The sequence below is a fragment of the Pollicipes pollicipes genome, unplaced genomic scaffold (genome assembly GCF_011947565.3).
Source record: "Pollicipes pollicipes isolate AB1234 unplaced genomic scaffold, Ppol_2.1 Scaffold_3447;HRSCAF=4054_pilon_pilon_pilon, whole genome shotgun sequence".
Classification (NCBI taxonomy): Eukaryota; Metazoa; Arthropoda; class Thecostraca; order Pollicipedomorpha; family Pollicipedidae; genus Pollicipes; species Pollicipes pollicipes.
In genome coordinates this window covers 19,237,488-19,261,931 of record NW_023596297.1, presented here as the reverse complement: position 1 = coordinate 19,261,931, position 24,444 = coordinate 19,237,488, and the positions used below count along the sequence as shown (strand labels likewise).

General features: G+C 49.1%; 1 pseudogene; it reads left to right on the top strand.

Moving 5' to 3' along the window:
• The window catches only part of LOC119092245 (uncharacterized), a 31,162-nt pseudogene that overhangs the window by 2,036 nt on the left and 4,682 nt on the right, over positions 1-24,444 (top strand).

The following is a 24,444-nucleotide window of genomic DNA, read 5'->3' as shown; positions in this document are numbered from 1 at the left end:
TCTTGCTTTTTCTGCCAATCATTTTCACTACTGCCTACAGAACCTAGCCTATGATATCGGGAAAAGTATGTTTCCGTGTACTCCGTAGTCCATTTCTACCGTACGTGACTCATCGGGGGCTCGCGCACGCGCACATGAATGTGCTGAGTCTTAATAGTTGAAATTATTAGGCTCTACCCAGTGTGGGGTTGGAGTTATGAAACGTTGTTCTCTTCACTACATAAAGGCCCTCCCGGCACGCCTGCGAATTCGGGATGCAGGCTGGCGGATCACCTGGTGCTTTAGTTGATCATATGTGATGAGTTATGGAGAGTTATGAGTGCGTTTCCCCGGCTCCAGCTCTCATTATACCGCAGGTATTCTATTTTCCCTCTTTTCCGTCGCTCCCACATCCTGTTGTTGGTTTAGGACTGACCTTCTCTAATACGCAGTCTCTTACAACCACCAAACATGTAATCGTGTGCCACTAAATGTTAGCCTAGAAAACAAGCATTGACCCCTCTTAGCCCTGACTCCCGGGCAACAAAATCGCCTGGTGTAGAACCACTCGTCCAGTTGTCAAGAGCAGTCGTCATGCCAGTACATATCACACATTTAAGGAACTTTGGGTGAGGTGTACACACCTACAAATAGCAACTAGTCACGAACTTGCCGAAACGTTTCAATTCGGTCTGACCTTTGACATCGTCAGTGACGGTTACTAAGTTAAAAGATGTTGCTCGGTGGGGAACCCAGGCTTACCGACTGCAGGTGGAACATACTTGTTCATGCCTATCGGTTGCAATTCGCATCGGATCTAAAAGGGTCATAATTTGGAGTGCTCATACTAACATGCTGAACGCACACCGAAACAGGCAAGACTCGCCTTAGGAACGTTGCGCTCTGGCGCAATATATCTACGACAATTTGACGCAGTTGGTAACGTTCCAAGTGCCTTTAAGTCCCTGACGTATTGGCTTGAAATCTCATAGATGGCATGAACCTTTCCCTCATAAAGAACCATTAGGTATGTGTTTTCACTTGCATTGACTCGTCAAACCTGATGAAATGACGCCGGCTGGAACTTGGGCTTTGCCCCATTAAAACCTGCATCCTATCTTTGAAATATTTTTAGCTGAAATAGCAGGCTGCCAATTGAGGCAGGGAAATCTAAATCGTCACAATGGTCATCCAGAAACACTCAACATTCACAAAGTTCCCATTCTCCACTGCTTTTTGCGGAAGGTTAACGTTTTCAAAGTAGCACCTTTATAACGGGCTGCGATTCAGTCTTAAGGCGCCATCGGAAGTAACAATTAATTTGTCTTTCGGAGGTTCAGCAGACCGCCCAGTGTTGTTGCTTTGAATCCAGGCCGAATTTATGTGCAACGTCATGGCTCATCAGGACATAATTGTGTGGTGCCAAGGAACAGAAAATTGTCATATATCCCCACACTACAGGGATACACCAGTTCCGCAGCATGTCGCTGTTTGGATAGTGTACTGGAACAAGAGCTCGGCGTATGCGTCTGCTTGCCGTGAATTCTGTGGCGTCGGCTGAATCTGAGGTTGCAATTCTGCCAGAAGAGAGAGGTAAATCGACGCGTCCTAATAGTGCTGCAACTAAGGCAGCAAAAAATCCACAACCCAATAATGATCACCCAATAACGTAATCTATCCCAATACTTTATGTTTGTCACATTACGCGCATTTATGTTAATGTACGGACAAAAAGTCTTAAAATGGAAAAAAATAGTTTGACCAAAACTACGCTGCTGGTTATTAGAAACTACGCTGTAAACGCTGCTGGTTATTGTGGACGCGAAGGCCTGAACCAGTTTGATTTAGCAATGAAAGCGTTTTGATGTGTCTCTTTTCATCTAAATGGTAGTACAAAACTACAAAGTGCACAAAATGATTACCAAATCACATCAATTATTTTCGGATTTGCCGAAGCCGGTGCAATCGCCGCACCCTAAAAACGGGTCACGACAAGTGACCCGATTGTCTTTTATCTTCGTTTTAACGAAAAAAAACACTCATTGTTCAATTAACGACACCCTGTCCTTGAAAATGTTATGGTTGTTGGAAGCTCATGCCAGAAAGCAGGGCATATTTCCTATTTTACATTCACATTTTAATCCGATTTCACAGTGAGCACAACACTGTCACGTGGTGGCTGGGCGGAACAGCCGGACTGTTCGACAGGGTAAATCGTGGACGCAGGGTTCAAGGCTATGGTCAACACTTGGACGCGTCGTCCCCTTGCTCACCACATCGCTCCTGTAGAAAGGAATGTATGCGGCTGTGATAACGGATCGCAGCTGACCTTGTTTTCTCATCAATCAATATATAACAATAATGCCCCTTTCTCTCTCTCACTTGTCACAGCTACTAATGTTTGGAACATGGCCGGGTATGCTGAGCATGCAGCCCGCGGGGGCTCGAGGGATCCCGCTCTCCATCAGTCAAAACACCGAAGAAACGGCTGACCATATTACCTGACGTCTGGGTGTCATTTTAACAATGACTCCTCGTGACCATGTGCTCCACACCCATGCGGGCGGCTTAGTGTTACCGCGATGAAAAGTATGGGATACTGCACGAACAAGAAAGCTCTCCATTTCTGGGTCAGGTCAGCTTTTAACATCTGATCTCTACCGATTAAGTCGCCTGAGGGGCGTGAATTAGTTACCGTCACTGTAAACAACTCCGACAGTTTCCCTCTCACGCCGATCTCACTCCTGTCGACCCGCTCGCGAGCCGCTGTTTCCAGTCCCCTGGGTTCCCGCCAGACACGGGGCTGCGACAGGCAATGCCACAACCTTGAACCCTGCGTCCACGCTTTACCCTGCCGACCAGCCCGGCTGCTCCGCCCAGCCACCATGTGACGGTGTTGTGCTCACTGTCAAATCGGATTAAGGTGTAAGTAAAAAATGCAAAATATGCCCTGCTCTCTGGTAAAAGGTTGCAACAGCCATAACATTGTTAAAGACAGGTTGGCGTTTATTGCACAATGCGTGTTTTGTTTCGTTAAACCGAAAATAAAAGACAAAGTTGAACTAATTAGATAAAAATAAGTTACATCAACATGATTGATATGGATGCCGAGCTGAGGTTTGGGAGCCTGGGAAGGAGGAGAACGCCTCGGAGCCCGGGACTGCACTGCTTTTTTTTTGTCAACTACTGCAGAAGAAAAGCAGCCTATCTATTTACCAGACATCTGGAATGTATGGTACGATCCGCTGGGTCTGTACGTGACGGAAACAGAGACGCGCCTCAACGCCTTAAGTTTCAGTGAATATTATTTCGATGCATTGATCATGGTACTAATTTGGTATAGGCTATTGGTATAGTAATTTAGCTTCGCAGTTGCCTAAAAGTGGGCAGTCTGCTTGTTGTGATCGTTTTTTAGAGTCCGGCGGCCGCACCGGCTTCGGCAAATACGAAAATACTTGATGTGATTTGGTAATCATTTTGTGTACTTTCCAATTTTGTATTACCATTTAGATGGAACGAGACGCATCAGAACGCTTCCATTGCTGAAACTAACTTGTTGGGGTTTTCGCGGCCAGAATAACCAGCAGCGTTCACGGTAGTTTTGGTTGCATACCAAAATTTGGGGCAAAACTGAAACTCTCGCACGTCGTCGCTTCGTCACCCGTTTGAAATTAAATGACGAACATGGTGATATCGCAGTAAGCTTTCCAATTGGCTAAATGGGCTAGAACACAAGCTTTAAACGGACTTCAAACTATGGCTACCTGAACTTAAGCATAGCAAGTGAGAAGCAAGCAAGTAAGAAGTGCAACGTTTCACGTGCGTCTGCCAGGTTTTAACCGGCAGCTCATGTTAGCATGCAAACCCCGCAGAAATATTTCAGACGAAAGAGCAAAGATCTTGCAAAGCGAGTGATTCAGCATTGATCTGGATTAGCGGCGGTCTCCTCCGTGCCCATTTCCCTCTCTGCTACGGTGGTACGGTGGACCATTACGCATGTCTATATATACGCCCATTGTCCCACCCTCCACCTGAAAGGCCACTGCAGTTTGTCCTTGCGTTTTGCGGACTACTGTTCAATGTGACCATCTAACGGACAGCCATTGATTTGTTGCAGGTTGCGGTGATGGGCGTTACCTGACACTGAACACGGACGCGTACTTCGTCGGCGGCGACAGATGCGAGCGGCTCGCGCTGACAGCCGCCCGTCAAACGCGCCAGCAGGTGAGTTATGCGCCTCTGCTGGCGGCCGGGTTATGGTCGTCTAGTGGTTGCCGGCCACCGGCGCTGCCCGCCGCCAGCTGGCGGGATCGATCGTCCCACGCTGGCGAGCCAGGGGTCGCCAGCCAGTTGGTGCCCGCCGACGCGACGGCACCGATGCGGCTCGCCGGGTCCGCCCGCCACACAACAGCGGCGCCCGAAAGGCTAATGGCCAGCGCCGGCGGATCTGGGGGCGGCTGCGCGGTCGGCCAGCCGGCGATCGTGTCCTCTGCGCTCCCGCTTCTGATGGGAGCGTGGGATGGTTGGCGACCAAAATAGACACAAAGAGGGAGCGAAAGAGAGTGGAAGAGACGGAGGGAGAGGGGAGCAGAGAGAGAGAGAGAGAGAGAGAGAGAGAGAGAGAGAGAGAGAGAGAGAGAGAGAGAGAGAGAGAGAGAGAGAGAGAGAGAGGGAGAGAGAGAGAGAGAGAGGAGAGAGAGAGAGAGAGAGAGAGAGAGAGAGAGAGGAGAGAGAGAGAGAGAGAGAGAGAGAGAGAGGAGAGAGAGAGGAGAGGTGATGAGGTGGCGTCGAAGCTCTCATGTAGGAGGTAGAAACACCCGGAAATCTCTCAAAAGCTGATCGGCCACCCGTCGTCTCAGGAAGCTGCGGCGCCTAATGCACGGATGAGGTCAGCGTCTGCAATGCGCTCAGTCTAGACGTGGCGCCGGCCCTGTCTGGATCCGACCCTGCACTGCACCATCGCCCGGCGGGGCTCGACATGGGGGGGGGGGGGCGTAACTTCGCATGTGAGCGTGAGCCGCGGGTCCTGTAGATAAAGCGACTTGGGACAAGCGGGTGAGGCCGAGGGCGGCGCGTGCCTGGCGTCCGTCCGCCAGCTGATCGATTCTTGATAGATCTATACCGCGGGGGATCGCCTCTGTGGGTGATGCGCCGAGTGACGCCATCCTATGACATTGCCGGACAGCGCCCGAGACCGGAGCCGGTGAACTCAGAACAAAGGTGCTGGCAGGCTGGGTGGATGGGGATGCGGTCCTCCTTAGCGTTGCGCAAGGATTGGCGGTGCTTGTTAGGTGGAAATGTAATTGCAAATCTGGTTGGAGTTGTTTCCACAATCCAGACCGGATCGCGGTCACTCGGCGACGGAAGATCCGCTTTTCTTATTCCTCGCATATTTGCGTCTCGATTAAGCGTAACCAGATTTGAGGAAAGTAAAGCTGACCACACACCTTTGGAGGCTCTTACCAGCCAGAGCCGTGTCGCAGCGCGTGGTAATGATAGTTGGCTTGAGAGCAAGGGGAGCACCACGAACATTTTGTCCAGTGAGGGGCAAGATGCATGTCAGGATTTACCACGGTCGGGGCCAAAACGGCCCTACCACCAGAAGGCTGGAAATTGCTTGGCTTTCAGGCAACTTTATTTTCCGAAGCTGAATGTTTTCTTGTTGTTTTTTTCATAGAAAACAGTAAGATTGGGCACATTTAATGTGGTATGGTCACCTTGACTGCGCTGGCAAGCCATGTCCCAGAATGAGATGCGAACATGTGCGGGAACAGTCGCCCTGCCGCGTGCAAGGCATTGGAGTCACGCTACAATTGAACGTTTGTCGAACAAAATGGAATATTGTGACAACCTCATGATGTATTTGCTCGGTGCGCGGCCACCTTTGGCATCGTACGCCGTCACTTGCGTGGCTTTCTATGGTTAGAACGTATATTTTTGTGCATAAGACCTATTCACCTGGTTGGCTGGTTCGTCCCCGTCGACCTAGATGCAGTTGCGGTTCTGTCAATCGCCAAATTCGCTACGCAGTCGCCATCACCCTCACGACCAGTTCTTAGCCCGCTGGCCCACATTATCTGTACCGGCGAGCTTTCTGTGTGCTCTGATGGCCAGCAAGGGACGTTCTGCGGGATTTCGTAATTGACAAAATATTAGAATTAGATGGAATACGCGGAAAGTAGACAGCAGGACTCATGCAAACAGCATGAGGACGATGTGGTAGCCTTATAAAATTGATTGATTAGGTCTGCAACTGACATTTAGGCCATAGGTGTAGACTTAAATTATATTCTACGGACTTCTGCGGACATTTTCTTCGTAACATTTTGTAAGACTTTATCCGAGCGTCTTGAATGGATGGATTTCTGGGATCAGACTCACGCTAAGCAGTGCTTGCTGTCTGAGCCCGGACTCTTACCTCCAATCGCACAATCCCAGTTCAACGATGGAATTTGGTGGTGAAAGTTTAACGTGGCGCAATGTCCGGCGCGGTCCGGCCTGCCCTCTGCCGTCAGTTGAACTTCAGCGCGGCCGCTACCGCCGGCCGCAGACCATACCTGTGAAAGGCAGATAGCGGGCGACTGCAGTGACTCGAAACCATCCCACGACGGGTGGGTGGGTGGGAAGGCAGGCGCTCTAACCAACTGAGCCAACGGCTCGGACAACATCACTGTTCATGGCACGGGCACGCCCGGTATTTGATATCAACGAGTGTCGGCTGTGATGTGTCCACAACAACCTAAAACGATCATCTGACCTAGAGAGGCAGGGGTGTAGTTAGCTTTAAAGAACGTTCAAGACGAATATTCGGTGTCACTTCGCGACCGCGCCTCTGACTTTGACAGCCTGCAGGCAGTAAAAGTGTTGACCTCGGAAAATGTTGTCCGAGTTGGTCGTTGACCCTGCTGCGGACTTGTGTTACGACTTGTCAGCCTGGCCGTTGCTGATGATGTGCCCGTTATTGCTCGCTTCTGCAAATTGTCGCCGTTGTTTGACGCAGATGCTAGGCGTGCTCTCCGAAGACTTCACAATCACCCCAGGAAACCGGGCATTCCTACAGCAAATTATGCTGTGTTCTTTTGTGTTAGATCAATATTTTAGCCAGCAGCTAATGCTTTGCACCATACTTACTTGTTAAACTTAATGTGTGATACGGAGCTTCCATTAAAACTCGAAAAGATTTGAGTCGTTCATTAACACGCGCCTGGTGACTGGTTGGATGCGATGCGCTCAGGTAAGGAGATGGGTCAGTTTGGCCCCTTAGACAGCTTGGAGCCCTAATTGCGCAGTGTAGGTATGAGTGTATGACATGCCGGTGTCAAATTTCAGACTCCTAGGTCATGGCCTTTGGGTCGGATGGGGTCAAATAATGTCAAGCTGCAGATCGGTGTCCGAAGTGCCCTCAGAGCACCTTACGTAACCAGGTTTTAAATCAGATACCTTTTTTAAGCAAAAAGTTAGGTGTCCATGTCAGGCCAGTGAGCTTAATTGGCTTCCAAAAGGTCGAGGTTACCCAAAATATGCAGCATTGTTCTGATACGTGAATTCAAAATCGGCGTCAAGGAATATGCTGGCCGGCATGCCCCTCAAAGTGAAAGTCGATCGGCGTCATTCCGTGTTCGTGGTCGTCCTGACGTTTATTAAGTTACGATAAGTTGTCTGTTGACGTTCGTGTGATCAAGGACTTCGAAATGAGCGTAAAAGCTACCCTATGACGCTAGTTTTCCAGTAACAAGGCCGTTCGTTTTTTCCGGGACCTGACAATCATAATTGACCCAAGTTCAAAGGAGTAGGTCGTAATCCTACTTTCAACTGTCACATTGTTTCATTTCTGTGGCCTTTGGGTCACCTAAGGCCAAACATAGGCGCACTCTAAATCAGTGTCGGAAGTGCCATTAGTCCTCCTGATGCAGCCCTATTTAACCTAAATACCTTTTCAAAGCACAAGGTCATCCAGAGCTCTTTTACCACAGTGATCTTATTGGATTCTTAGGAGGTCGAAATGACAACAATTCTTGTGAGATTATTTTGATGTTTGAATTTAAAATGAGCATAAAGAGCTATACTCAGCCGCAAGCTCTTCAAAGGAAAATATTGGTCAAAGCCAATTTAGGTTAGTCAGTTCACCTAACCTTCTTAAAAACAACATAACAAATGTGCGAACGTCTTTGGAATCAAGGAATTCGAGCTGGGCGTCAAGAACGTCCTCTTAAAACAAGCCCTACGGCCACAAATCTGGTGGAGTTGATCTTGATCTGATCGTTCTAACTGATGCAGGGTCCATGCAGTTAAGTGTAATGATCATTTCACTTGTTAACTTGTCTACGAAGCCATTTCAATGCTGCATGATTTCGTCCGTAACTCTGCTGTAGCATCAGCTTGAAAGCGGCCCTAGGAATTACCTCTGCTGGCGACCATGGCCTCGCGTTCACCCGCTACAGGTTAGTGAACCGGGGCGATGCATCTGACTTTTTAAGATTTTAACATGATTGGCTTTCTTGTTGGTCACAGCTTTGGAACGTTTGATGTCACTACGCTGCACCTTTTGGAAATCTTTCTGGAAAACCCGTGGGCAGGTAAAATTGGTTCCCACCCGAGCACGTTTTATTAGTGTTTCGTTACTGTTCAACCCAGGATTTCAACCGACGATCACGAGAGGGACCGATGATAAGATTACAACCTTTATAACATGAGAGGAAATGGATTAGAGCGATTTCTCCACCAGGGATTTTACGTATCATGGAATCGGGGCAAATGACCTTGAAAGAACTTGGCGATGCTAATTGTAAAGATCTTGACGCAAGGTCTGCTTTACTCGCATACCTTACGTACCGTTTTTCCGCTCACCCCACTGGACAATACGGCATCAAAATCAGCAAGCCATCTGCGTCGTCAAAGCTAGCAGCTTAAGCTCAACAACAGTGAACGTAAAGGCATCAGCTTTGGGACTTTAGGCAGACCACAAAATAGCACCACCCGCGGGCATTTGGGCAGCAATGTCGGGCGGGCTTCATAGTTTAGGCTCGCAATTGGCGTCCCAAGTAATTATGGAAAAATGATAGCATCAAACACCACACGCAACTGCTCTTGTGAGGATAAAATGCAACGATGAATCGAGTGAGATTAAGGATACACACACGCGACGTTCGGGAGTTCCCATCAGACAGACTACGTTTATTTATCAAGCGAATGACATAAAACACAGTGCGTGGAAATGACGCAACACGAGAAATGTCATAACACAATAGTTCAGGGGCTTCCAATCCCTAAACGTCCACACATCCCCGTGGCGCGTTGAACAGCACCTGTGCGCCGGAGCAGGCCAACGCTACACTTCTCACCGAGCGGAAAGCGTAACTTGGCCGGCAAATAACACTTGCCATTTGGGAGCCCTGGTTGAAAACGCTCATCTGCAGGTAGGGTATCGGTGTGGCGTCACGTTGACAGTAAATCTTCGATTGCCTGGCATACTATCTCAACTCGGGGTGACGAACTGCACTGGATAGACCCAATGTGCGATAGATCCTGTGTTTGTATGCGGCCATGGGCCGTGCCCTAAAATGTTTTTTTTTTTAAATGACGACTTGCTTTTAAGCTCATAATGTGGCAAGAAGATTTCACACTTCCGCGGACACTTCGTTAATGACTGATTAATATGCCTTATATTTGCACTACCAGTGGTGAAAAGCTACTGATTTACAGTATATGATCAGTGCCAAAAAAGCCACTTTTGCGAGATGTTTGGTGACAAAATTGCGAAAATGGAAGCAAATTACAGCAGACGATCTCAGTAAGGTGAGCCTCAAAGCATAGTGTTGGTCTGTACTCGCTATTGCGTCCAGCGTGAGCTTGTGTGGGGTTTTTGCCGGAGCAGCTGGGGCAGGGTGGAAAGTCACAGCGTAGAAGGGCGCAGTACAGAGCCAACAGGATGGGGCAGGGCAGGGGATAGTGTTACGAGGTAGGGGAGCAGATAGTAGCACAGAGCAGGAGACGACAGGAAAACAGGGCTGAGGAAGGGCTAAGGGCGAAGAGGACAGAGCGTTGAGTGAACTTAGAACGAGTTTGCCGTGAAAGATAGGTTCTAGGTACACACAGCGGGTTCTACAGATGACAGATTAGAATAAAACAGATATAACAGAGGGGCAGACAGCACACCACAGCACAGCACAGCACAGTATTTGGCGGGCCCAACCGGAATTTGTCAAAATAAAAAAGATTTAGCTACAAGACCATTTCAGAAGATGCTTCCTTCACTCCTAACGCAATTGTCTGCATGCAACTCGTCTCTTGCACATCTTGCACGTCTTCGCCTGGCTTGTCGACGTTTGCGTACCATGCCTTTCGAGCTACTGGTGATTTTAATGTGAATATAGTGCCTGCACACCTAGCGAGTATCAAGAATATTTGATATAATCTCACGAATCTTTGAAATCGCACCTTTTCAGCTTTACAACATTACACATATGAAGGCATGTCTCATGGCAACACAAAACCTAAACAGGTGTGTTCAATGTAAAATTAGATAAACAATGGTGCATGTTGTTGCGTATTTTGACAATATGCTTATGATGTATGGCTATGTTAATGCAACAATCTTGTACCGCCGCGTGCGTTCCGAGGCATTACCGGTCGCCAACCCTCCCCCTCGCTCAGCCGGCCGACCGTGGATTGCTGTGTAGCGTTCCTCAAAAACCAGCGCTGCGCTCCGAACCACAAACGCTAGGGACGCGTTTTTAGTGCCACGACACGTGCAATAAATGCCCCATGAGCTACCGAAAATTTGAGCGTGATCGCACGATATCCCGGAGAGGTATCTTCAAGAAACCTTAGCGTTTCTCTTTGACGCTATTGTCAGGGTGAGGGGTTATTGCGAACAAGCATTTGGGCACGCCCTAGCCTCACTCCACACTTTTAGAGACATCCTTATGCCTGCGCTTACCTTACTAACATGATTCATGATTCAAGCTCAAATTTGTATCAGTCCAGGGGTTAGCCACGACCTAGTCACGAATCAGGAGCAGTGGGAACCAAACCAGAACCCCACACTTCATCGGACTTACAGAATGACTGCACAAACTTTGCTCACCATGCCGAGCATCGCTGCGACCTTTTGACTGATTCATGTGAACTTGGAAGACGACACCACGCGGTTTGGCGTGACGCAGCGATGACACGAAGCGGTGACACCTGCGATCGCAACGACATCTCCTGATGTACGGGTGTTCTGATGCGTGGGTTTGGTATTTCGCGCGCAGGTAAAAAAGCTTTTCTAACTTGATAGCTTTGCAAGACAGTTTTACCACGCGTGGAATTTTCATGTGCTGGATTTTTAACACGCCGTGACCAGATGCCAGGGTGACCTTGAAATAGTCTGCACAAAAGGTCTGCACATCTGCGTGGACATGTAGCTCAGAAAGTAGAGAGTTTATCTCTTAAAAAGAGGAGAGTTGTAAACTGCACCGAATCACCTTCAAGACGGCTATTTCAGTTCAAAGTCCCATACAAATGTAGAAAACTTCCTTTCAGACGCGTCACGGGTCTTCTAAGGACTTACCATGGAACACGTCCTTGGGAGTAACGTTAAAAAGCACTTCCGATCTAGGAGGCCCGTTGTTTGTTGATACCCGAACTATACTTTGAGTTGTCGGCGGAGGACGTTGAAGCGACACAAGGCAAGGATTCATGCGGGCTTCCTGCTGCCGAAAGGACCAGCTGCTTTGGGGTAAGAGGCCGAGTAAACGGGTTTCGGATTGGTTGGTTCTAGCTGACAATTTAGGCTGTTCCAAATTTCGTCGGTGACAGCAAAGACACTTTCTGCACCCCTGTGCACTGCATTGAACAATCCTAGGGATGGATCCTGTGTGGTACACCACTCATGCGACATCTTATTGCGAGGAGAGCCAGAGCTTTGTTTTTGAATGCTTTAAGTTTCGGATGAACCTTGCTCAAGCCGCAGACCAAAATGTGCCTTAGCTCTTGAGCGTTCGGTTGTGTTTGTTTTTGCTGACAGTTGTATGGTTAGTGAGGTGCCTGTTCACGTGTAAAGTGATGTCACTCGGGTGCATGCTCCAGAATACTATGTCAAGGACGGCACACGTGCCTGGCTGAAACGTCTGCATGTTGTTCCGCTTTGAATCGGGTTGCTTTAATCCGAGCACCAGTCGGATAGCTGTCTGTCTGCTGTCACGGTAGACAGTCATGAGATGACTCCGAGGCGACGTTCCTGCTTAGACGGCGAAACTACTGGCGGCTGTCCGCGCTGCCCCGAACCGGCCATCACCTAGCAACGGCTGGGATAGTTCCCCTGGAAATGTCTGAAAACAAAAAGCAACAACAAACAAACAAACACCAGCGGTCACGGTCCCATCGTGCAATCGTCGCGCGGTTGTGCGACCCGCCATGGCGTTGAGCCTGTCTCTGTGACGCTCCAGCTCTCGCAAACCGGTCCCGAGTGTGGGGGCCGACTGCTCACTCCCACCCGGCGGGATATCCCAGATTATCCTGTAACGGACGTGGCGGAAGTCTGGCCTTGTCCGTGTGCCAAACGCCACGTCATGCTCCATGCGCCGGGTGACGTGTCGAGCGTCAGGTCGCGAGCCGTGCCTGGTGTCAGGTAGGACGTGCCTGGTGTCAGGTAGTGTGTCGAACGCCGGCCGTGCGCCGGGTGTCAGCTCATGTGTCGGCCGTCAGGCTGCGTCCCTGGCGCGCCGGGAGCGTGACCCACCTCCGGGCATTGATCCGACATGCTCGGGGCCCGCCACGCGCTCTCCCGCCACGGCGGCCGCCGCCACGAGCAGCCGGAGGACCCGGAGAGCTTCATGGCTCGAGCGGCTCGCAACCGCTCATGCAATGAACTGGTGCCCGAACACCCACTAGTGGCGCGACCAATGCTCGTTGTAGACGCCAGGCAGGGTGGGTCTTTCTTAAGAGTCAAGGCCCATGTAGTTGAAAGACAAGCACACCTAATGCCGCGTATCAACATCATGCAGTTTTCAAACAATCTGTTCAGTCCCATGCTTGCAGCCTGCCTTCACAACTTTGAATATGAAGGCCACATCAGCGGAGTTTTTATCTTGATCCGATTTGTTAGCGGGTTTGGGCTCTAAGAAATCGCTTAAAGTGGCCGCCTAACTCCCTACCCACCTGATCTTGCAAACTTACAGTTGTGTTTGCAGGAGGGAAGATCGGTTAATTTATGGGCGTAGGAACAGGGGGGGGGGGGGGGCAGGAGGATCATGGTCCCACTTTTTAAATGGGGGGGGGGCAGCAATGTCAACTGGCCCCCCACTTTTTATCTTAAGGTTGCATTTGGTCTACTTTTGCACTACATTAAACATGCATGTCGATTTAGCTAGTTCACCAGCCATCTCCCTCAGATGCGTCATTTTTTCTCGTTTGCTCATTGGCTATCGCTTAGTGTTACAACCACAAAGCCGGCGCTGGGTCGTCTGGAGACTGCAACGCCGGGCGTCGAGGCGGTTGTTGCTATGACCTGCGAGCGCGCACGTTCAAGGCCATATGACATAGCTTTCTTTTCAGTGATGCGTTATGACAAAGCATTGAGCATTTTAAGACGAACATGGGCTAGCCATGTTAATAAAAATTAGGAATCCAATTTCATTTGCAATCTACGGTCCAGGATAACTCAACATTTCTGAAGAACACAGAAAAACACGGAACTGGAGTCCATGTGACAATTATTGGACTTCCTGCGATGATCAGGGATGTTTTTGCATGAGGATTTCTGTGAGGATTGCAATGAGGATTTCTGTGCTGATCCGGGGCTAACTGCGCAGGTTGTAAGGTCTCCCGTGTCAGGGATGGGAACAATGTGATATGATATATCCTTGATCGGATCGACGAAGAGACCCTGCCCCATGTCACCAGAATAATAGCCAGAAGACACTTCGCGATGGGACGGAATGGCCCTTCAGCCCTTGACTGGAAACGTAATGTACCCTGATGTTCTGCTCAAGAGGCCCCTTGTCCGGAAGGAAATAAGGGGTCTCAGTATTGTTGAGTAGAGTGGGGGTCTCATTATTGTTGAATAGGGTGGGTTGAAATGAGCTTAAAAAACGAGCAGGGTCATGCCATGTTTGCCTAAGAACGTTCATTTTTTTCAAAAGAATGTATTAGTGAAACAAATCACGTGGAAAGGCATGACCGCCCGCAACCTCGAGAGCAAGAACAACAATAGCCTGGGTTGCGACTTCCGTAAAACCGAAAAGTTTCGGCCACTGCAAGTGCCACCAGACGGTGGGCGCGGTGTTAATCTGTCTTCTAGATAGGTAAATAGCTGCAAAAACACGAAAAATAGAGATTTTACCATCACGCTTCCAGTTCAACCACTAGGTTCCAGCCCAACTTCGCGGCGGTGTAAGGGCTAATCCGCTCTTTTCATCAGTCTAAAAAATTGAACACGTGAAATGTGCGTCCAGACTACTTTCTAAATGTAAGAAGATCCGATTTCATGAGGCGTTCAAGGATATCTTTTTCAGAAGCGTCGTCATTTTCGGCCAACCGTTGGCCACAGCTTAGTATTTAGCTACTGGGCTAACGCTCAGCGGACTATGGAGACTGCAAAGCCTGGTGTCGATGTTTTTGTTGCTAGGATTTGCAAGCGCGCACTTTAAAAAACGCGTTACATAAATTGTATCACTAACCGATTTTTACTGAATGGTGAACATCTTCAGACAAACATGGCTTGGCCATGTTAATACACAGTGTTGACCACTCGATCTGGAATCAAATTTTCATCTTCAAATTTGGATCAAACATTTCGATCTACAGTCTACCTTCGCGTTGTCCTCAATGTCTGTAGAACCCAGATAAATAATTATGATAAAGCCTCTCAGTTCTATCAATTTAGAATGAGTCAAATAGCCATTGTAAATGAACAGCGCCGATGATTTATTTCATGCAGTATTCGTTCAACGTCTGATTTCTGCAGTTTATTGACCTCAAAATACAAACAAAATTGAGCGCATGGTAGCTCCTGGCTTCTGTTCTGGTTACAAGGTAAAAATAAAAACAAAACGAAGAAAGTCGTGCGACTTGTTAACAAGTAAGCTATATCCAGGGATTTTTGGAGAAGCACCATAAGACGGACTCTTGTCAACCTTGTATTCCCCCTTGGCAAGGCCCTGGCTACGCCCCTGCCTACACACAAAAGTAGATCAAGTCGTGTACGTTCCATGATGGGCAATGAAATGTCAACTTGGGCCAACTGATACCTAAGGGAGACAGCTTCCCGGAGGCAATTTTTCTGCGATGGTGTGATGTAGGGGAAGATAATTCGGAAAAGGATGCTGTTGCAGGTGTCCAACTCCTGTTTCATACACCATGTAGTAGAAACGCTGATTCAAAAGTATGCAACAAAGCAGCCATACGGTCAGTTCGCAGTCAGTCATGCGGGAGACATCCCGGCGAGGGCAGTGGCCACCGATGGCGGACAGGAGCAGGGCACAGATAAGAAACACATGACAGACGGGCTGCAGCCTTATGGCTTCTGTCACATTGTTTCTGGAAGTTTCAAGCTTCTGAATTTGTTTCCGCCCACAATGCTGCGACAAGCCTTATCATTGAAAAGCAGCCAGCGAAAGGAAGGCGTATGAAAGATCTGTCGCACTATGAGCCATCGGTTCTCTTTCAAAATGCTGAGCGGCCAATGTCCAGGCCGTATTTTGGTATCTACCATGTGGTGGCAGTTGCCTCCTCAATGACCCAAAATGCCTACCCGCTTGTGGAATTCCGCCTCCCCAGGGAAGACGATGCTAAAATGGACGAATAGTCTTGGGAAGCTGGACAGCCTTATTTGCCAAATGACAGATGAGTCGAACAGGCAAGATTGTGCGCCAGTGAGAAACAGCTCTCATTTGAACAAAGAGCGACAACAACCTCCATCCCCCCCCCCCCTCCCCCCCCCTAGTCATCGGGCTCGCTTTCCAGAAAAAGTTGCTGAAGTATACCCTGAGCTTGCCCTCCCCCCACCCCACTTTTTAAACGTTCCTACGCCAATGGGTCAATTACCCATACAAAGCAGACATCCGTACCTGAGACGGTCATGCTTTGCACTGTCTTGATTCTGTACATCGGTTTCAGTTGTCACTTGATCCATCCGCTCTCCTGACATACAAGACATGTTTGCACGACAGACGAGCTGTTGTTGGTGCGAGAGACAGTTTGCCTCCGATCATAAATTCAATGCGTCGTCATTCAGTCCGCTGAGTTCGACGTCCCGTGGGGCCTTGGACGTCTGCAAGAGTCATTTCGAGGGCGAAGTACCCAAAAAGCTGAATTCGATGTGAACTGCAAGTATTAACACGTCCATTACAATCATATACTAGAAAAGCAATGAGTGGTAGGATGACTTTCCGCTTAAATTCTGACAGTAGTCAGAAATATAGTGCTGTTCTCAGTCAGTAACATGGGTTTTCCCCGGAGCCCATGTGTTGCCGCTCGCTTGCTCACGTATCCGTTAGATCTGAGGAAATCTTTCGACACGATGGAGCATGAAAAACTGACTGAATCAAACCTGTGTGGAATCGATGCTTCATGATCATCGGCTTATCTCTCTAATCATACACAGAGTACGAGCAGTATCGATGCCTTGAGTCACCATAAATTCCCTGCGAAGCTTCCCGAAAATGAGCGAGATTTCCCGGATTTCGTCCTGGAACCACTCCTTTACTGCATATTTCTATTTTTTTAGCCTTTTGTAGATGGCACAGTGATAGTGTGATATGCAGACGACGTGCAGGTTTTGACCAATCGTAAAAACCCTAAATTGTAACGTCATCCATGAAATGGCACGTGTTGTGTACTTGGTGACCTGTGGTGTTAGTTGTAACATAATACGTCGCGGCTTCCGACTAGGGAAGAGAGCATCAATAGACGAGCCGAGACCGAAGCGCTATGTTGTATGGGTGGCATGGCCACACGCTGGCGACGGGCGCGAAGCGCACGCGAAATAGGCGAGGTTGGGGAATCGGTCCGCGAGTTTAGCACAAGTCGAGGCTCCTTCAGAGGCGGGAGGCTAAAGCAATATTTTGTTTTTAACGTGGTGAAAGAAGATCGACTAACCAACAGATGGGCGACCTTTCCTCGTGTCATTACCCAAAGACGTTTGCCTTATTGTTTGATTCAGCTAGGCTGTTAGCTTCAATTACTGCTGCCTTATATTATAGCATTATTTTGTAGGTTCTACAAACAGTCGGTAGATGTGTTGCGAGAATGCTTTGAACTGTAGTCGTCAGTAATCGTAGCCCGGTTCTGGTTTTACTCTTGCTATCAGGAAGGCCATTTGCGTCCGGCGACTTGGATGTCGCGCATGATTTTGGGTTAGAATGTGGACGTGTACGGGGAGAGATCGCGCCGCTTTCTGCTGCACGGTGATATTCAACACGAATGGACCGAGTGAAGGGGGCGCTTTGTCCGCGCGGACGTCGTGGGTAAGCGCTGTGGACGGCGATGACTCAGATGAGCCTCGCCAGCTGTTCTGCCAGCCTGTTCTGCCATGCGGTAATCGGAAACACCGAACCAATCGAATCATCGCCGTGAATGGCCGTGCCGCTCGCGCAGAGTTGGACGCGAGACAGCAGTCGGACGCAGAGCGCTGTATGCTCTGAAAGGAGCATCTCGGCGAGTTTCGCGAGGTGCGAGGACCGGGTGATTGGGCCTTCGTGCCGTATGTAGTATATAGATGGTGGTGGCAGTCTCGCTGAGTGGCAAAGCGCTTGTGTATTTGCAGCATGACTGAGTTACAGTTAACCTACCTACCATTGATTATGATCGAGTCTGCTTTACTTTTGTAGGGCTGAGACTGGTTGGCTGATTTCTAATTGGGATGGTTTGCTATTTTCCGCAAGATATGCGCGTGTCCTATCTCAGAGTCGGGGAATCGGCAGCGTCTCGTGTTAGTGTAATTCACGAACGCTATCAGGGACCAATAAAGACGATTTAAGGGCGAGAAATCAACATTTATTTCGAATTTGAGACCATACCGCGATTTGTCAAAGCTCGTGCATCTTTTCTCGCGTACCGTTCACGTCGAGCTAGACAGGGGTATGCGCGTAGGTTTGTGGGAAAAACTACCAGACACTGCTGCACCACCGATAGTGGTTACAATGCGAGCATATGTCTGCTTCTCTGCGGTGATTACTGCTTGACCGTCAACCAGGTGACTCGATTGTAACACTGTGCGCTGCTGAGAGTTGAGGAGTTGCTGGTTAAGCTCACAAGTACTACTGCCTTCTCCAAAATGGACTTGGAATCGTGTTTTATTAGTTTGTCTTTGACGATAATTCCAAGGTAATATCTCACCCTGGCGACGCCACGCGGTCTCGTTAGGCCGATGCTTATGGGGTTTAGTTATCGATATACAAGTGTGCCTTCCCTTTTCAGCGCGTGTGGAACAACCTGACGTGCGGTGCCTGCTGTGCCTTTGGCCTTTTGGCTTTCCCGATCACTTGATAATCGCGATCCTTCCCAGAACGCCTATGACAATTGCCTGAGAGGTGCTTGAGCGATGGCTAGACAATGGGCTCGGTGTCAAGTGTTCCAAGTGCAGCTTTCGGGTGGACTCGGTGACCTGCTATGGTTACGCGGTGATTGGTGCCGGGATCCACACTACGGGTGAAGAGTGCCTGCTGTTCAATGTCCTCCTGAACTGCTAATGTAGCAGAGCCGCATGCTTTGTTGGGTTTGGTCAGCTATTGCCGTAAACGCTCTCCAAGCGTGTCATCCGTCCTGTTTCCGCTGTATCGCCTTCTGCGGCCTAACGAGTCGTGGCCATGGGTTAGACCGAGACCAATGTATTCAGTCATGGGTTGCGGCCGAGACCAATGTATTCAGTCATGGGTTGCGGCCGAGTCCGGGGTGTTCAGTCATGGGTTACGGTCGGGAACGAGGCATTCAGTCATGGGTTACATCCGGGAGCGAGGTATTCAGCCATTAGCTACGGCCGAGAGCAAGATATTCAGTCATGGGTTACGGCCGAGAGCAATATATTCAGTCATGGGTTACGGCCGAGAGCGAGGTATTCAGTCATGGGTTACGGCCGAGAGCAAGGTATTCAGTCGAGCTGAGGCGTTTCTGCTGGATATACCTGTTTGGCGAGCTCTGATTACAGATCGCCGATCGCATTGGCATGTCACGACGGCGAGGGCGGCGCTTCACAACAACATCGTTCGGGCATTGGCCCTACGGGTGATATATACCATGGGTATTTACCCTGCACGTATTGGCGCTGCTTCCGATCAACGGGCTCAGCAGGTGAAGCGTCCAGTGCCTTCTTTGTCTTTTTCGGAGGGCGGTCACTGAGCCGGACAGAGCAAAGATGCAGTCAGACGAACAGACATGCCTTGGCGCTCATGCTTCTGTCAAGAACTTAAGTTATTCTTTGTTAGGGTGGTCAGTTGTGATCCGTAAAAATCATAAGCCGCCGCTGGGTCTCATCAGCGAGTGCGATGCACTCCTAGTGCTGGCTTCTCCGAGGACGGTGAAGTGCATACTGTCTCTTAGCGTCCATGAGCACCAATTGGAAAGCATAGCGGGCGCCAGACAGGGCCAGTACGATCGTCTGAGTCGCTTCTCATTACCTTGCACCCCTGAGGTGTTTCCCATGCCAGCAGAGGTAGTTAATCCGCTGAAAATTTCTCCGCTTATCGTCTGCGGCGCTATGACAGATCTGTAAATGGCCGACTCGTGACCTAACACTAGCGACAGTGCTCTGTGCTGGTCGTCGTCGTAAGCCGATCTGCAAATCGGCTTGCGGCGATCTGCAGATCGGCTTGCGACGGAAACAACTGATCTGCCGGTCGGCGGCGGATCAGCTCGTCCGTCAGCGAGATCAACCGGAGCCGGAACACCGGCCATATTAGCAGCGCAGAGCGAAGCTCGGTTGTCAACACGGTTGTCTGCTTTTGGGAAGCCGGGGTGTTATTCCGCTGCAGGGTCATGGGAGGGCCCATGGTTGTTGCGTGATGGCCGCCAGTAACCAGCTATATAAAGATAAATTTATCCTTTCATCAGGCCGGCCAATGTAATTTCCGCGTAACTCCGTGCTTCCTACGCCGGTTTCATAAACTTGGCGGTGCCCCTACGAAGTAAATCGGAAAATTCCGAGGCTGGAGTGATCTTAATGGCGGTACAAGCGGACGTTGCCGTGGCAACGATGTCGTCGATTTGGGCCCGAGAGATTTGGATGCCTATAGTAGATAAAAAACATCACTAAGCTGGCATAAAAGGTGTGGACATTTACTGCTTAACTCATGGATAAACTTGTGATCTGCGTGACGATTGATTGAAAGTCTAATTGCCATCACTTTTTTCTTTCGCTGATATGCAGGTGTATAATTGTCGATATTGTTCCGTTTCTCGTAGAAGCAAACAAAGTCGCTTGCCCCGTGTGTTCATGCTCTGAGCTTTCCTGTACTACGTGTGAAGGCAATATACACTTCGACGACGAAAGTTCTGTGAAAAAGCTGACTTTCCTTACCTCAGAATGTACATTTGGTAAAGTTATATCATGTCTGTCCGAGTGATAGCAAGAAAAAAGACATGATCTCGTGAAATCCGGTATACGTGGGGAAGAGGTAGGTTTCAGGGCGGTCTGCCAGCTTTATCCACCACAGTTTATGGCATATGTTTGTGATGCCTACAAAGCTACAATACGAATTGCAACTGTACTTATTTCCTCACGTAGACGTACACGTCCGCCCTTAATGTGCTGGCATCGCTTCATAACTCAACGGTTGCTCACTGAATGGTGATTTTTGGTCTGAATGCTGTATTCCTCCGCTGCTCCGGCCATGCGTCAGCACCTCTATGATCATCACTGCTAATTTTACGACGAGCCGGAGCACGTTTTTATTTGGCTTCAGTTTCGGAGTGGATGTCTGCTCCGCGGTCAAATCAGCTGCGTTTTTGAAACCCGATAGATGGTTGGTGAGCTATGGAGTGATTCCTTACTTCAGATTCCATAAAGAGGACTGCATACAGCTTTTGCTAGAGAGTGACCTTCCAAGCATTTGCTTCCAATCCGGTTGCATGAAGTAAGGGGGTAACTATGCACTCCTGCGCCCATCACATTCTACTATGTACAGGGAAACCCGAAGTAAGGAGTTATAAAACGAAACGATGCCCTGGCCCGATGTAAAATCAGAAGTGGTGATCATAGAGGGACTGGCACATGGCCATGCGGAAGCGAAGGAACATTTAGACTGACAATAAACCTGCAGTGAGAAATTGTTGAGCTATAAGGCGATGTCATCATATCGAGGGCAGACTTTGTACGTAGGGGCACCTGTGCGGATATGTGAGAAAATCAATATAGCTGCAATTCGTGCTGTAACTTTGTAAGCATCACAAACATGTGCCAAGAAGAGTGATGGATGAAGCTGGCAGGTCGGTATGAAAACCTATCTCTTTCCGGAATGTCGCGGATGTCTGAATATTATTTTTAATTTGTACAGTTCTTATGTCACGTTTTTTCAAGAAAAGAAACATGTGACAAATATATGACTCTCTTTTTCGTGAGACATGATATACGCTCACAAAATACATGACGTAGGGCAAGAATAAAGTGAGCAACTACCTGTGCGCTTACTTGATGTTGGCTGTGATGTAATATGTTTCAAATGCCAGAGAGGCTACACACAGTCCTGCTGTGGCAAGAGTAAATGCACAGTCGTCTTGTGAAAGGAATGAGGAAGCGTGGGTACCTCGTATTGAAGCGTGAGCGGTCTTGCATGTCGTATATAGCTGTGCTAGGCATGGCGCCGGTGTCAACCCTGGGGTGCCTGGTTTGGGATCTGGCTACTCTAGCCGGTTCCGCAGGGGCGCCCCGATGTCGGCATGGAGCTGTTTGAGGAGTGTCACATCGTGTTGGGAGTCTGGGACTGAGAGGGACCGAGACGTAGCGACTTCCGTTCTCACTGGTTTAAACTAATAGCAGAGGGGGACGGGCTGCCGGCTGCTCTATGACGTAGCAATCGACCCGTGTGTGGAGCCCGTTGGGATGGCAACAGTCTTTTTGAGACGCGTTGGCTAGACTGTGTGTTGACCTATACCACCTTGGAACGAGTGACCTGAATTGTGTATGGAGTCCGCCGAGGTCACAGCGGCCGCCTTGGGACGCGTGGCCTGCGATCTGTATGGAGCGCCTGCTGAGGTCATCAGCGGGACGTGTGTCCCAGACTGTATGAAGCCTGCCAGGCCTCAGCGGCCACCCTGGAACGCATGAGCTTAACTGTGTGTGGAGCGTTGCTGAGGTCACGGGGGTCATCTTGGAACGCGTGGTTCGGGCTCTGCATGGAGGCTGCTGAGGTCACAGCGGGAGTCGTTTTCCGGCATTGCACCTGAGGTCTGCTTTTAAAACGGCGCACCAATTTTCGCGATTCGCAACTAATGCATGGCAATATGTGCGGCCGAGCTCAGCTGGGACATTCAGATTGACTGCTTGACTACTTTCCGGGCTCGGGAGCCGTTGGCCCTGTTCGGACTGATGACACAGATACCGGCGGCAGCCAATGCGAGAACGGTGAGCCTGACTGCGTTTTTTAAACCTCGGGCCTGACGAGGTTTAAGATGCCTAAGATAAACGCAGAAATACCGCGAGGGTGATATAAAGAGTGGGGTCATTTACGGATGAAGTAAATAATTAATTTGTGATTTGTGTGACGAGTAGTTCATGGACTAAATGCGATCTCTTTTGTCATTCGCTGAAATGCAGACGTCTTATAATTGTCAATACTGCTCCGCTACTCGCAGAAGTAAATAAAGCTGTTTATATCTCCTGTACTCACACTCTGGGGTCTCCTTCCCGTGCTAGTTATGACGGCAACATGCACATCAAAGACAAAATCTGCCTGAAATAGCTTACCTTATTCTTACCCTAGGTGGGGTATTTGTGAACTTATATCATGTGTGTTCGCGTCATAGCAGGAAAGAAAAACATGATCTCGAGAAATCCGCGACAAGTGGGAAGGAGGTTGGTTTTCACAATAGCGTGCCAGCATTATCCTCCTCAGTACTTCTGTTTCTGATGCCCATCAACTACTATGCGAAGTGCAGTTGCATTGAATTTCTCATATATGCGTAGTCGTCCACCCGTATGTCGGCATCGCTTCGTAGTTTAGCAATTTCTCAAAGCAGGCTGATTTTCGGTCCAAATGGCCTGTTCCTCCGCTCGTGCTTGTCATGCTCCGCCTCCTCTATGATCACCATTGATGATTTGACGACGGGCTAGACCATCTTTTATTTTACTTCAATTTGTAGTGAATGTCTACTCCATGGTCAAACCAGCTGCATTTGTGAAGCCCGATGGATGCCTGGTGAAGTGCGGAGTAACTCCTTACTTGCAAAGTCTCCGTAAAAAGTAGAAGTTTATGGCGTAGAAGTTCATAGTTATTCCTTACTTAACGCAACCGGATTCATAGTAAAAGCTTGAGAAGTTACTGAGAAAGGAGTAACTTCCTACTTCAGATGTCCCTTAAATACAAGAATTTTACCGGCGTTTAATTGGTGGCCTTTTACCCTACGCAACTAGATTTGAAGTAAAAGCTTGAGAAGTTACTTCCTATCATGGGTGTCGGTTTGCATTCCTTTGTGGGGGCCCTCCCTGACCCTCCCCCTCCCATGTTGGCTTGGCCCCCAGTTTTTGGCTGGAATGCTACAAAGAAACGTTGGTAAAAGATGATCATAACGCAAAACACTATCTTCTTTGATCTTTCTGCGTAGTGGCGCCTAGTACCACTCTTATAACAAAAAGCATGGTTTGCCTCACCACAAGATAGAAATCGTTGTGGGATACAGCTGAGCGGATAAAAGATGCAATAAACTTCACATACCAAGCGCCACAAGACACATTTGTGAGGATAAAGCGAGAAGCTGTGGAATATGGGAATGACCTAAGCGCTTCGTGGCTAGCCCGTCCCCGTCCCCCACAACTAAAATGCGTGCCGCCCCCTATGACTGTCATGGGAGAGCGCCACCGGTCTCCAAGGTGGCCAGAAAGGGCGCCTTCTCGTGCCGATCAGAAGAGACGCGTGCGTCGAGTGCCTGCTCCTTGGATTCAACCCTGCATGGCTTCTGTACCGCTTGGATTAAATATTTTGTATACATAATACAAAGGTAAAAAGCATAAATTGCGTTTAATCAAAATAAAGTGGGCCAAATTCAGTGAAAAAAAATGGGAGGGGTGTAGGTTGTCGGGCCATCGGTTCGCGCCCCCCCCCCCCCTACCCACGATTTACAAAACTTTAAGACCCTACTTACTACGCCACAATTGTACGCCATTCTCTCTTCATGAGGACTGGTTTACATGTGGGGTGTCGCACGAAGGTGTTTTGCTTGGTCATGCGTATGGTTGCCGCGAGTGGAAGAGTATGGTCTGCGCAAACTGGCGAAGTCAGCGACAGAAGTGCAACGAAATGAGCGCTCAGGTTGACACTCATATTCATTACA